Consider the following 14,284-nt stretch of genomic DNA (forward strand, 5'->3'; position numbering starts at 1 on the left):
GCTATGCCGCTATGCCGCTGCAAAGTGGCTAAAATAATCTACTCGAGTCTAAATATTCATAAGGAGTTAAAGCCCCCCGCAGAGCCAAAGTTTTCTCCCTGGCGCTCGCGCGCGCGAACACGGCTCGGTGCGCTATACGAGCTCGGGCGCGTGCACTTTAAAAGTCGCGCCTATAACCGCGGGAACGTATTACTCGGGTAAAGTTTTGCGTTGATCTCGCGACTTTTTTACCTTCTCTCTCTCTCTCTCTCTCTCTCTCTCTCTACTGCTCGTTCTCTACTCTACCTTGCTACAACTCTTCTATTGCCCCCCAAGAGTTTAAGAACAAATGAATGCGAAAATGCGATTTAAATGCGCCGAGAGCAGAATATATTCAAATTAACGCACGACAGTGAGACGCAAGCGCTCTCGCGCTGACTTATTCCCGTCGATTATAATTAAGCTGTTAAATATTTCATTTTCACGACGACGAATATATTTCGTTCGAAAATCCATCTGACGTATTTTATTAGTTATTCGGATTTGTTGCAGCGTCGGGCATAAAAGCCGAAGCAATAAATAATCCATAAAAGTATTAACGACTTGCGTAGCCGTGGGCGGCCCCGAAAGAAACTCGGAAACTTTCTCGCGGCTCCCCTTTCTCGCTCGCGCGAGATATTCAAAAGAGAAGTGCTCGCGCGGGAGAGTTGAAAACCCATAACGTGTCGCGCGCCTTAATTAAATACACCTTTGTAGCGGCTTCTCTAATAAAAGTTCGCGCGTGATTGATGACCCCCGGCAGCCCCGATGTTTCATAATATCGCGACGGGATTCGAGAGAGGCGAGAAAATGAACAAGTTATATTCTACAGACATCATCTCGACTCTTCATCTCGATTACTGTCGCTTTTCTTTCAATACAAATTTGCCGATTCTTCTGGGCTTTTATCTCTCTCTCTACGGTAGTACGACAAACTTGCAAGCTCTACATTCACGGGAGAGAGTGTGTACGTGCGGCGGCCTCGTGTCCGCGAGCCGGCCGCAATTTATGTGCGTCGCCCCGGCAGCCTGTTGCATTACTCCTCGTTCGCTTGCTTTGTTCGCGGCGCAGCTTTCGGACGACGATTCTTCAAATCGGCTCTCGGAGAGCTTTGTTTTATTGTCTTGTGTTACGCGTGGAAATATTCGAAATTGAAACCGTTGGCTCGTTCGAAATTCTGCGGGAGCTTATTCAAATCGCGAATGCACGCGCGTTGTTGCTGATTAAACGAATAAGAACAATGGAATATATTTTGGAAAATATCCGATTTAGCTCTGAATGATGTATCTGAATAAATAATCATGCGGAAATATTCGATACGATTGGATTTCGCGCCACACGAATGATTTTACATCGAATATTGACGATACCGTGAATTTCGAATTTTGTGCAAAATCCATTTTACGGATGGAGAGAGGGTCGCGCACACTTAAAATGATTAAAGCAACCGAATTAGTTTGTACAGTCTTTGCAAGATAAATTGGGAAGATTCATATTCCGAGGAAGCTCGGCGAATCGCAGAAAGTTTTTAATATCGGAACGTGATTTACGGCTGCCAGTTAATTATATTATAGGCAAAGGGAGGGAGAGGTATACCTATCGAAGCGAAGTACTTTATGTAGGTATACCCAGCTGAAAACCCGTCGTCGTCCTAGTTGTCTCTCGACCCTGCAACTTTCATTTTCAAGAGACTCCCTATACTGGTAACGAAATATCCCTCTTTTAATAAAAGTTACTTGCTTTTGCAAGCTTTTTCTCCCTCGCGACGTCCATCAAATCACTCATAATTGACAATAATTCGTACACCACAGCTTTTCAATTAGGTATCCGCGTCGAGGAAATTTCGAAAGGCCTCGTTGCGCCGATTCGAATATCGAAGATACTTTTTAAATTCTAACAAATCTACGAGCGAAAACTTTCCAGGGTAGATCCGAACGAAATGTGTTTTATGATTGGAATTCCGGAGTAACGCCAATACAAACGTTAGTCCCCCAGCGCAAACAGAAGCCGCGTCCAACACACAAACGGTTCGCGCGCCGCAATCGCAATCAGAGGAGCGTCGCGAGCGGCAAAAAAAAAAACGTGAATCCCCCTTCAAATACAGCGAGAGAAACAAGCACTTTTCCAAACAGTCGTCCTTCAATAAGAGAAAAAAGAGTCTCCCACCTTTTAACCGCTCGCTCGTCGATCGGACGTCATCGGGAAAATTCTCGGAAGATCCTTTTTTGATTGCGCATCTTCTGCCTCATATTTTTTCCTCCTGCTCCACGGAAAGCTTAAGCTCCCTTTTCTCTCTCTCTCTCTCTCTCTCTCTCTCTCTCTCTCTCTCTCTCTCTCTCTCTTGCTCCATCTCTTCCGTGCAATATAACCCTTCGCTCGCGCGCGTCTTTTCAATAGTTGTATATTCCACGTCGGGCGTCGTCTGGAGGATATTTTTCAACCGAGAATGAAGACTGATACGGCAATTTTTTCCATCGACAGCCTGTGTTTATTATATCGAAAGAGAGCTTCGTCGCGTCCGCGATAACAGGATAAGCTTGCAGAGCCACGGCGGATCGAAGAAGAGACTCATCCAGGGATTCTGCTTCCCTACAGCTCGTCGACAAAGGAAATTCAAAACTCGCTCTCCCTTTTTTTACGGGCGATATCAATCTCCGTGCGTTTGGCTGTGCCGTATCGGGAGAGCCGTTAACGTCGCGTCGCTTTGTAATAATAAACTCGACGTCGGGAAATTTACGACTCGCAGCGCGCGGTATTTAATCAAGCTGCGGACGCACCCACACACACACACACACAGAGCACCGCTCCGTATAATCACTTTCCGGAAAATTCGGCGATAAAAGCATCTCTCGCGCCGGGGAATGAAGAAACTTTGAGTCTCCGCGACACTCTCCACGGGGAGAACGCCTATGCATAATTACGCTTATGAGGAAAAATCGATAAGCGACTCGTGTGTGAATAAACAGCGTGTAAGGGGCGAATGTAAATCGAGCAAACTCGCTCGCGCGCGCGGCAAGATAAATGCCGCGCTTCCTGGTCATCAGCCGGCAAACGATCCTCGACGCGTGCGTTCGACTACAGGGAGAGCGAAAAATGGCTGCACCGACGAGCGAGAGAGAACCCTTCAATTACACGCGCTCGTTTTTCTCTGCTCCTCCGGCTATACATATAGCTTTCAATCTCAATCATTCAAAAACTCCTGGCGGACTCGATATCCTACGCCACGGCCGCCTCCGAGGCAACAAAAGGATGAGGAAGTTTAGCGATTATATACACACACACGCGCGGGCTCTTCTTCCTTGCCATTAAAATATCGACGGGTATCGCGAAAACACAGGCGGCAGACGCGCGCGTGTTACTATATATGGGCGCAGGGGATATGTGTGTGTATATAGTACGCAGCCGGAGAGCCGAGAGCTTCACGCGGAGCCATAATCTTCGACACTTGGCAGCAAGATGGATTCGCGACATCCATTTCTTCGACGAACCTGTCCGACCTTTTCGGTGCATAAGCGCGCGCGTCGACTCTTCTACGTATACATATAGAACGTAAAAAAATGGAAAGAGAAAGTGAAGGCGGAGAATATATATATATATATATATATATATATATATATGTGTGTGTGTGTGTGTATACATATACACTGCTCTGTCCGTAATAACGCGCCTATGCAAATGGTTCATAATGCCGGGCTCGTGCGCGCGCAGAGTCAGTGATTTATACTGCCCCTGTAGCAGAGCAGTCTCCCGCGTCGAGGAGCTCGCGCCCCGGTTTTTAATATAAAAGAGTCAATAAATATACCCGTCGAGCGAAGCCTTAGCCCTGTCTTTCAGCTTTTCGTCTACGTGTATAAAAGACGTTCTCGGCTCTCTCTATGTCGTGCGCACGTGAAAAGAGAGCCGTGAACACAGACTTCTTTATTTTTCTTTTTTTCCTTTGATCTCTTCGCTGTTGTCGCACGATCGCGGCTTCTCCCAACTTTTTCCCTCCACCCCCCGCACACACACGCGACTGTTTACGACGTTTCTTCGACAATTACGCCGCCGGAGAGAATTTTTATTTCTTACCGCGTGCCTATAAAGAAAGTCTCGAGGACTTGAGCGACGTCGTCGTGTTTATACGCCGAAAGTTGCGAACAGATGTAACGCTGAAAAAATACCGCTGCGGTCCGACAAAAAACTTTGAAATTATAACGGAAGACGCTTTCATCCGCACTCTTACTTTCGGGCGAGCGGAAAAAAAATGCGTTGGGGATAGGAGGGATCGTCGGCGTCCGCAACTTTTATCATTTAGCCTAAGCGCGAAATCTACGGCTCGTATCTTCTAATTCCGAGACGCGCGACGTTTACTCTACTTACCCCCGGTGAAGCTCACCTCTGCGGCTTCGGCCAACTTTTCAGCGGCGATATTCGCGCGCCGCAAGCTGGATTTTCGCTTTACCTGCCCGGCCGCTAAGCTCACCCTCGTCTCTCCTCCTGCTTCTTCTTCTTCTGCTGCTCCGTCTCCGCCGCTTCTTCTTCTTCAAGCGTAATAACGCGCTTTCCTGACTTATAAACTTCCCGCCCACTGGTGCGTTTTCGCACTTAATGATAGGAAAAAAATATCACTGCGGTCTAATGAAAGACGCGGCCGCGCAACTTTTTAATTTACCTGATGATCGAAGGAACTTTGCATGTGTTCCGGTCGCTTAGTTAAGAACTATTCATCTTCGAATTTTCCACGTACTCCTGACGATTGTTGAAACTTTTCTCAGGATGAAAATCTTGCCTGTATACCGGGAAAATATCGTCGGGGAAAAGAATGCATCTTCGCCGTGAATACGCGCGTCAATACAAATTTTACGTCACTCTCGTCAATAGCTGGCATGCATGCTTATCGTGAATTTCCATTTGCAAAGTGCGAGAAAAGCAGAATGGAACTGATGCATCCCGGGAAATCCGGGATTTGTGCGAGCAGGCGGTATCCTGTAAACTCGATGGAGAAAAAAAACTGAAACAACAACCGCGTGACCTAGAATTAGCTAGAGCCATAGCGTTTTTTCACACGTGCGCGATTTCGCAGTAATAATATCAGTGTCGCTCTCTTGATATACTGTCTGCTGTTTTTGATATTAAAATATATATGCGGCGGACCTTTGTATGGATACGCAATTTAAATTTATGTTTGCGTCGCGCGAAGATTATTGCTCAGCCGTATTGTAGGCATCGTCGTTCATTCCCTCTTAAAAAAAGGTACGTTTTCATATTTAATCGGACCGTACGCGACACATCGCCGTGGGGGATAAGCCGGAGTGACGAATTTCTTTACAACCTCCGAGACGTGAAATTTCGCACTCGCGAAATTCAGGTCTGATTAGATGGCGAGGCGGATTGGATGACTTTCACGAGCTTTTTAAATAATGAAAAAAAATTGCCTTCGAGGAAGGGCGCGCCCCGACCCGCTATACGTCTACTTTATCAAGTGCATCGTAAAAGGGTTTCACATGTGTAAAGTATAAATAAAATTTTTCACGAACGCTTGGGCCTTACTCTCGTTTATTAAATTTTTCAGGCGAAGCGCGTGGCTAAAAAGGAACAATGTGTATAAGCGCGTGCTTTAATTGGAAAATCCTTTGTTCCTCCCGCAGTTTTGAAGAGTGCAATTAGCGCAGTTGAGACGGCTACGAAATACGGTTTGTTATTCGTATGCGTTTAAAAATTTCTTCATAACTCGTCAATTCCAGAGTATAGCTTTTCCCTAATTGTATTCCGCGCTGTAAAAAAATTCAACCGTACATAATTCACAGCCTCTAAGTGAGTATAGTCCTGCATCGCTGCATACAGTTTCAATTAGCTAAGCCGTGTGCATTTCACGCCCATATCATCGTTGCTTATTCGGCAACGTTTCCGATAATCCATCAAGGTAATGAAAAAAAGGCTGCGGGGTTCGCTCGATCGAGAAAAACTCGGGCGCGCAGTTACTCTCTCGTCGTATAAGCGAGTGAGCATCGGGTTCAGGTCTCCGCGGTAGTTGTCGCTAAGTCTCATCAATCTCAAAGTCGAAGTCTCGCAAGTGCACATCTCCAAACACGATAATCCGCGCACTGTCTCTCAGCTTCTAAGAGGCGTATAAGTATACGCTTGTCCGATCATCCATATCTCTCTCCGCTGATATTCAATGTCCTAACCCGATTGTGACCATAACTTTTCTAATGCACTTCAACTTTCTTCTTCTATTAGCTCCTCCGTATCCTCTGGTCTTCGTCGTTTCAGTCGTATAAGCATTTTAAAATTAATCGAATATATCGCACCTACACCCACGTGTCATTAAACTCGATAAACAAGCTTACGAGAGATCAGCGAAAAAAGTCTCCTACGCGATCCAGGTCACCGCAGTCATAAATCAGCCGACGCGAACGTAGTTAAAATCGCTGCTGCCGCCGCGCGCGAATCTGTTCTCATCCCGTTGAAAATAAGAGCTCGGCGGTAAATTTCGCCTCGCTTCAGACGTATCCGCCGTAGTAAAATTTCATGACGCGCATAGCAGCGCAACACAACATCGGCGAATGACCCGCGGGCGCATATATAATATCCCGAGAAAAGAGCGCGCTAATATTATTCGAGGATGGCGTTGATGTGAGCTCGCATCACTGCGCGCAAGTTCACTGTCGCGAACTCGTAAAGCGGAACTTGTAAATTCGCCCGGCCGCACAGGAGCTTTTATAAGCTTTGCGCGTAAAGCCGACGAGATGCTCGCCAATATCGCGCGAGCGAGAAACGTGCCGGAGGCGCTTATTAAATGAGGGATCGCCGTCGCGTAAAAAAGCTGCCAAGAGAGAGAGAGAGGGATTTATGTGCCGCTGCCGCTGCGGTGTGTGTGTGTGTGTGTGTGTGTGTGTGTGTGTGTGGGCCCGAAAACGTGAGACAAAGTGACGCTGTGTAGTATAGCGCGAGCTGAATGAGGAAACGTAGGATGCACGTGTTTGGCTTTGCAAGAGGACATGTGTTTGCCCGCAGTGGACGTGTGTGTGTTTGCTTGGTTAAGCACCGGACCGTTGCTTGTTGAGGAGCAAAAAGTGCGGGATGTATTAGCTAGACGATTATGTTTTTCTTTTTTCAATTTGCTCGATTTTTTTTCTTCGCCAAGAGTATCTCGGTGATTAAGTTGACGTTAAGCGTGAGCTTTCGCCCGAGGGAATGGTCGCGCGGAGGATTGAGTAAGCTCGAACGATTAAACTTCTATATACTTTGTGAAAAGCGTAGCTTTCATATTGTAATACTTCTTGTTAAGAGGACACTTCGTAACGTAAACTATGCGGTGGATTTCTGATTAAAAAGTGTTATTTTTTTTCTTCGGAATGAAGCAATAAAGTGCTTGATTTTTGTAATATTAATTATCATGCGATAAACGTGAAGTATACTATTTAACTTCGATAAAATACGGTTTATAAAACATCCGGGTCAAAATGAAATTTCAAGGAAAGGAGCTTTTCCGAAAAAATCTCAAAATATCCAAACTTCGATTGGTCTTCGGGGGGGGGGGGTATTTTTTTATAAAAGCGCGTCCGGATCACGATGATACCCCACTTTGCGAGCTTTGCGAACTTTGCTTTGCATATCACATATACAGAGTAGAAAAGAACGAGAAACGTTAAACCAAGAAGAAACACAGCGATACGACCTCGGCATAATGTAGACACAAGGCTGCTGCGACTCTGCTCTTCCATATAGCATATACGTGTAGAGTATACCTAGACGAGCTTTGTCCCAGAGACTCGGTGATTCTCAGTGGTTTCCGAGCGCGCGGAAGCCCGAGAATGTTGCCTCCAGCGCTGACAAAGAGCCGACCGGCTGACTGCTGTCAGGAAGGTTTCTGCCCTCGAAGTTTCGCCAGTCGCCCTGTCACACGCTGGACTTACGCGCGACGTGAAGCTCGCGCTTTTATAGTATCGCTATAGGCCGTGTCTGTGTGTCTCTGTGTGCCGGGGACACCGCAACCGCAGAGCTGACGATGAAAAAATTGCGGTCCAAGTCGGACGCGCCGCGGCTCCGGGTCGAAGCTATGGATGGATTAGCCAGTCCGGTTGGGTGTCAAAGAGGAAAGTTTTTTTGCCAGGACTCTCGGACGCGAGATAAAGTTGCAGAGCTGCGCTGCTCGCGGCTATGAAAATTTGCGATGTTTTTTTTTTATTTCGAAAACAACGAAATCATTACGCGACGAGAGAGAAACACGTACTGTGTACACAGTAGAAGAAAAAAGGGGAATCGGATAACGTACATTTGCGAAAAGAAATTTGATCCGATTTTTTTTTCATTTAGCAGTATACGACAGAGAAATTCAATTAGCAGCAGATCTCATTTACTCGCTCATTCCGAGCTTATGGACTGCAACATTTTTATTTTCGCGCGCAAAGCAGGGGGCTCTGCCGACGAAGAGTGCAATTTTCAGTGCATGAAAGCAGCTTCGAAATGAAATTTGAAAAATCTTTCGAAAAAATTTTACCTGGTAAATTAAAAAGCGCGCGCTTATCTTACGCTCGGCTCGTACATTCATGGCCATAGCATAACAGGATTACGCGTCGCTGACGCTGAGCAATATACTCCCAACAAATTAACGTACAGTAGTATATATAGTCCCGTATATACTGTGCAAACTTTTTGGACGTTTATGAGTCGCTTCGCTGGCTACTGCCAAGCTCTCTCTCTCTCTCTCTCCCTCTCTCTCTCCCTCCCTCTCTCTCTCTCTCTCTCTCTCTCTCTCTCTCTCTCTCTCTCTCTCTCTCTCTCTCTGCTAGACTCTGATTTACGCTCCGCTCGGGCTATCGGAATAATTACCGTGAAAAGGGGAGACGCGGAGAATCCCCTCGCGCGTAACTCCAATTTTCCCTCCCCGAATTTTATATTCTTCGCGTATGCGATTATATTTCGCGAGAGGGAAAAAGGACGATCAGAGAATCACTCAGCAGTCGGCAGGTATCAAAGCGAAGGTACACACGGCTGCTCCGCCGTGTATATACCTGTAGACAGAGAGAAACATAAATGTAGTCCTTTTAAACCAAAGCGTTTTTTAATCCAACTAACATCGTTTCCCGTTCAACGTTCGCGCATAAAATCTCGACTTCCCGAGCGCTGCGCATAAGAGCAGCAGAACGTAAAGCCCCCAGAGCCCCTTGCACCGCGCGGACTTTTTATTTTAACGGCTGAGTAATTTTTTACGACATTAATGTAAAAGTTCTTCGGGACGCGAGCGGCCCTGCGAGAAACAGCCGCAAATGGCAGACGAGCCGCCGCGCTCGAGTCTCGCTGGCTTTTTATAAGGATATACTGCTAGAGGGGTAAGGCGTTAAATTTTTCAGAGGAATCTATAAACGTAAAAAGTCACGTTGATATTAAGTACGGTTAAGTGGATAACGGACTTTTTATACCGAACTACCGCTCGCGCGGTATAAAATGGACTCCTCGGGACTCGGGCGTTACGTAATAGTTGAACATTTTTCCCAACGCTAGAGGCTTCAGCCGTTGATGTGTCGAAAAATGCAGCGCTAATTACTCGCCTGGTAAAGCGACGCAGGCGTATTCGAAAAAAAAGCTATAACGCGATTCGACTCTCGGCTCACATTGACGCGAACGTGCGCGGGAAAAACGTCGAACTCTCGAGCATTTAGAGCGACGCGTTGTCGATATACGCGTGAAAAAAAAATCGCCAACGGCAGCTGTGCTGCTGTAGGAGGGGGAGATACAGATGTACGGCGTTAGATAAACTTTATCTGGTTTTGGGAGGGGGCGCGAAAATCCGTTTGGCACATAGCACTCGCGCTCGACACACGAAGAGGATCGAGCGCCGTATAATTCTGTTTGTTTATGACTCGCTTGGCTACTCGATTTTTTCCCCTTAATGGACGCGCGCGACACCTGATAAACGGCGCAGCAGCGGCTTTTTTTCTCTCTGGTCCTCTCGTGCGCGAGTTTAGAGTCGCGGAAAAATTACGAGTCGCGTATCCATCATCATCGCCACTCCATTTCCAGCGGAGAGATAGTGTGTGCGTACGGCGGAAAGAAAAACAGACTGCGTTGCAGCCGCACAGCGCGTGTCGCGCTTGATATTCTCGGAAAATTTACTTTGCTCGTCGCGGGAAATAAACGCGATTTTTTTTCGAAGATCGATAGGCCCGGTTTGGATGATAGCGTGTGCGTACTCCGTCGATCGACGCGCGTGCCCTATGAATATGGAGATATTTAGATTTTTTGTCGCCGGCGCCAGGCGCAGTGTCGAATGAATAAAAGAATGGCGTTTCGAGTTGATTGAATTAGCAGCTAGCGTGTGCGTATGTGCCTCTCGACTAAACGACGAAAAGTTCCGAGCGCGGGAAAAGGCGGTCTCAATTAATTAGCCGCGAGGCGAACTATAAAAACAAGTTTAAAATTTACCTCCCAGCACACGGAGCACACCCTCTCGCTCTTGGCATAAAGCAATTAAGGGACAAAGAAGTTTACCGCTGGGATTAGCGCGCGCGCGACTCTAGTCGCGGCCTATTTATCCCGCGTCGGAAAAGAGAGAGGGACTGTACGTCAGGGAGAAGAAAAGCCGCCGTTGAAAGAAAAGACGAATCGTCGCTGGAAAAATCCTTGCCATAGCGCGCGCGGGGGAGAAACGTGCTGGCAGTTTAATTCCACCCAGGGAGTCGAGAAAGAGAGTGAGAGAGAGTATCGGGTTCTCGCGGCGGCTGTTTAAGGCGTCGTTGCATCCCGAACACTAAATCATAAGATATTAGAGGGTGTAGCGAGCGACGTCCCTCTCGCACCTACGTGTACTATATATACGCACATACACACACACACACACGAATATACACATACACACACAGCAGGAGAGACACTATGGCGCAGCTCTCTCTCTCCCCGGGGAGCGGGTGGGACCAATTTTTCTCCCGCCTGTCGCCGCGAGTTACGGAAAGACGAAGAAGCCGCCACGCAGCTCGCTCGCTTTATTCTCGCTTCTCCCTGGATTTTTGCGTGGGCATGGTAACGGACAACCGCATTATTTAGTAAAGCGCGTTGTACGTTTGCGTTACGCCGCGAGCTTTTTACCGCTACTTATAAGCTCGCTCGCTCGCGCGCCCACGGAAGGGGATTAGGCGAGATTAGCTCGGATGAGTTTATACGTTCTGTGCGTACACGCTCCATATGCAGAAGCGAAAGATTTAGTTCGTGGAGATTGAGATTAATTCACGCAACAAAGTCGCTGGCTCCGTACTTTTGATTCGTGTATTTATAACGCGCAGCATAGGGTATGGTTTTGATATTCGAAAAAATATCCCTTGCGCGTGGCGTAATTTTCTCGCTCTCCGCGCGGCGGAATTTCCCCTGGCGTCTTCTTATTCCTCCAGCAAAATGTTCTCGGGATCCAATAAAATCGAGCGCGACGATAATGCGCGCGAATGTACGGCGTGGGATTCTCGCCTATCCTTCTTTCTACCTGAGCGGTCGAGTCGAGGTGGGAACGTGAATTTGCATTGGCGTGTGATCGTAATTGGCCGTGGCTGCTCTCTCCTAAGATAGTTTCCATACCTTTTCCCGGTCTCCTGGCTGATCGAGAAATTCGATTCCTCGCGACGAATTAAAACGTTTCGATTCCCTGGCGTTATGTAACGGCTGACGAGTTATAAAAAATAATGTTAATAATAATTCGTGCTTGCAAAGCGATGAAAAGCTCGCCAAAAGCAGAATCCCGCAGTAAAAAGCCGAAAAATAATAATAATTCACAAGCGAGAGAGGGAGAGCGGACTCTTACTATTTTCCAGGCCTGCGCCTGCGACTGATTAAAACTGCGCCTGCAGGCTCGTTCGCGACGTATAACTCGCGACATTCGCGCGCATAACTTGGCAAAGCCTGCGCCGCTGCACACGTGCTTCATATTCGAGACGTCGAGAGCGCCGCGCGTGCCCGCTTAACTACTGCCCTCCTCCCTGCGCTAGCTCAATCTCGCCTACCCCTTCCCCCTCTATACCCTAGACTCCCTCTCTTCTCATTGTACGAAGATATTAAATTAAGCGCCGAAGAAACTTAATGCGCGTTCCATATGCAGATTCACGGGCCTCCAGCTATACGCCCGTATAACCGCCGCGCCCTCTTCTCGCTCGCGTCCCGGTAATACAGTCTCTTTGTATCCGTTTTATGGTGTGCAGCCGCGCCATAAAGCCAAAGTCGTTGCAGAGGCGTCGTAGTCCTTCGGAGTCACATAGCCGCTGCCGCTGCCGTCGTCCTCCTCCTCCTCCTCCTCGTCCTACGACATTTTTGCCTCGGTATACACCGTGCGCGGCTGCAGTGTATACGTGCGCAGAGCTTGAAAAGCTCTATACTAGAGGCTGAAAGCGAATATAAATCAATTATTCCCGCGTATTTACTTCTTTGACGACAGCTTCTCTCTGTCTGCTTGCACGTCGCGCAGGAGAATATGGAAACTCGCCATAATATCCAACGACGTATATTCTATTATCCGCGGCGAGAGCGAACAAGCCCACTTAGCGCTGATTCGATTATCGGTGGGGGAGTGGGAGCTCCCGTTCCGGGCGGAAAAAAGGAGAAGAGAAGTGCTGGCCTTCGAATTAACGCGCCGTCTATGGCCCGGTAAATAAAGTAAGAATTAACAGCTAATAAAACGCGACAAGACAAGCGCTCCGGGGGATTCATTGGCTTAGCCCACCGCCGGCAAAGAGCCACACGCGCGCAGGTAAATAAAATAACGTCCTCGATTCGTCGCGCGAAAGTGAGCTCGAAGTATAGAGAGAAAGAGAGAAAAAAAGAGGAGAAACTTGCATCGTATGCGCCATGTATACCCGCAGCAGGCCAACTTATTAGACCCTGAAATTTCATTCCTCAATTAGCGACCGAGAGAGCCCGAGCAGCACTCGAACGCTTTGTTCTCGAGTGATTAAGGCCTGTGCAGCACTCGAGACTATCGTCCCGATGGAAGAAGTGGCGAAGCCGGATAAAATCCTAATTAAAACGATTACGGCCCGAGACACAAAGAAAACACTAAAGCCCGCCGGCTCTCGGCTCCGTCGATGATCGGAAGCTCGCGTGTAACAGCGCATCTCTCGCGTCATACAGAGAGAGAGAGAGAGAGAGAGAGAGAGAGAGAGAGAGAGAGAGAGAGAGAGAGAGAGAGAGAGAGAGAGAGAGAGAGAGAGAGAGAGAGAGAGAGAGAGAGAGAGGACAGGCCGAATATTAAACGTCCAAATTGCTCATTTCTCGGCTATACGAGCGCGGGAGCGTTTAACGAGAGAACTCCGCCGGTAGTTTCCCGCCGCGGCGGCCATAATTGCGATGATAAATTGTTTATAGATATTATCGCGACGAGCGAGCTTATCTAATCGCGCGAGTTTATTGAAAAACGACTGCGTAATACGTCGAACGATGTACACAGCGCTGATTTTAAATCCCTTTTAGGGAACTGGATGAAGGCATTAGTTGGTCGACGCGAATGGAGAGCTCGTCCTTTATGAAAGCTGCAGCGAATCCCCCGGAGGGGAGACGAGATCCCAATCTTCGGTTCAGTTTCACGCCTGAATGGGACGACGCGGTTGTTGTATACAGGCGAGAGCGGGATAGCGATAAATACGTTTTCCATTCTTTTCTCGCCTCCTTCCGCTCGTGTCTCCTCTTCCGCTTTCAGCTTTTTCCTCTCTCTCTCTCTCTCTCTCTCTCTCTCTCTCTCTCTCTCTCTCTCTCTCTCTCTCTCTCTACCCCAAAATATCGGATCCTTTCAGCGAGTCTCTCGCGCGAAATGGATATAGCGCCGATGCTATTTGAGAGTGTCATCGCGCGAAATATAGAGAGGGTTCTGGAAAGTTAATCGCCTTTGTATTGGAAATTCCTGAGCTTCATTGCGGCGGATCGCGCGGAAGAGTGCGCTCTTGTGTTTTTCGAAAACGTGGTTTTCCTTCTGTACTATCATCCGGTTTCTTTCGTCGAGTCCGTCGGGTGAGATTCTAGGTAAGAGCTCTTCTTCCCATGCGCTATTTTCGTATGATTCTTATTATGATGATTTATTCATCCATCGATCTATCAAGCAATCAACGAAGGTTATAGTACGTCGCGACGCATAACCGAATCCATCTTTTCGGTTCCAATTCCCCGCCAATATTTTCGAGCAAGACACATCCGTTTCGAAATAAAAGGAAAATCGATACTGCATTCGCTTTGACCGAGACTTGTTATTAGCCCGCGATGGACGATATTGAATACCTTGCCGAATATCTCGCATGAATGACGTTTCTGTGACTCC

At 47.6% G+C, this 14,284-nt stretch overlaps 1 protein-coding gene and 1 long non-coding RNA gene across 13 annotated transcripts in view; one reads left to right on the forward strand and one right to left on the reverse strand.

Annotated features, from left to right (window-relative positions):
- The window catches only part of LOC100121249 (tyrosine-protein phosphatase Lar), a 321,079-nt gene that overhangs the window by 171,749 nt on the left and 135,046 nt on the right, over positions 1–14,284 (reverse strand). The gene's annotated exons all lie outside the window — the stretch shown is intronic.
- LOC107980951 overlaps positions 1–14,284 on the forward strand; it is a 42,813-nt gene that overhangs the window by 7,251 nt on the left and 21,278 nt on the right. The gene's annotated exons all lie outside the window — the stretch shown is intronic.

This window comes from Nasonia vitripennis, chromosome 3 (genome assembly GCF_009193385.2).
Source record: "Nasonia vitripennis strain AsymCx chromosome 3, Nvit_psr_1.1, whole genome shotgun sequence".
Taxonomy (NCBI): Eukaryota; Metazoa; Arthropoda; class Insecta; order Hymenoptera; family Pteromalidae; genus Nasonia; species Nasonia vitripennis.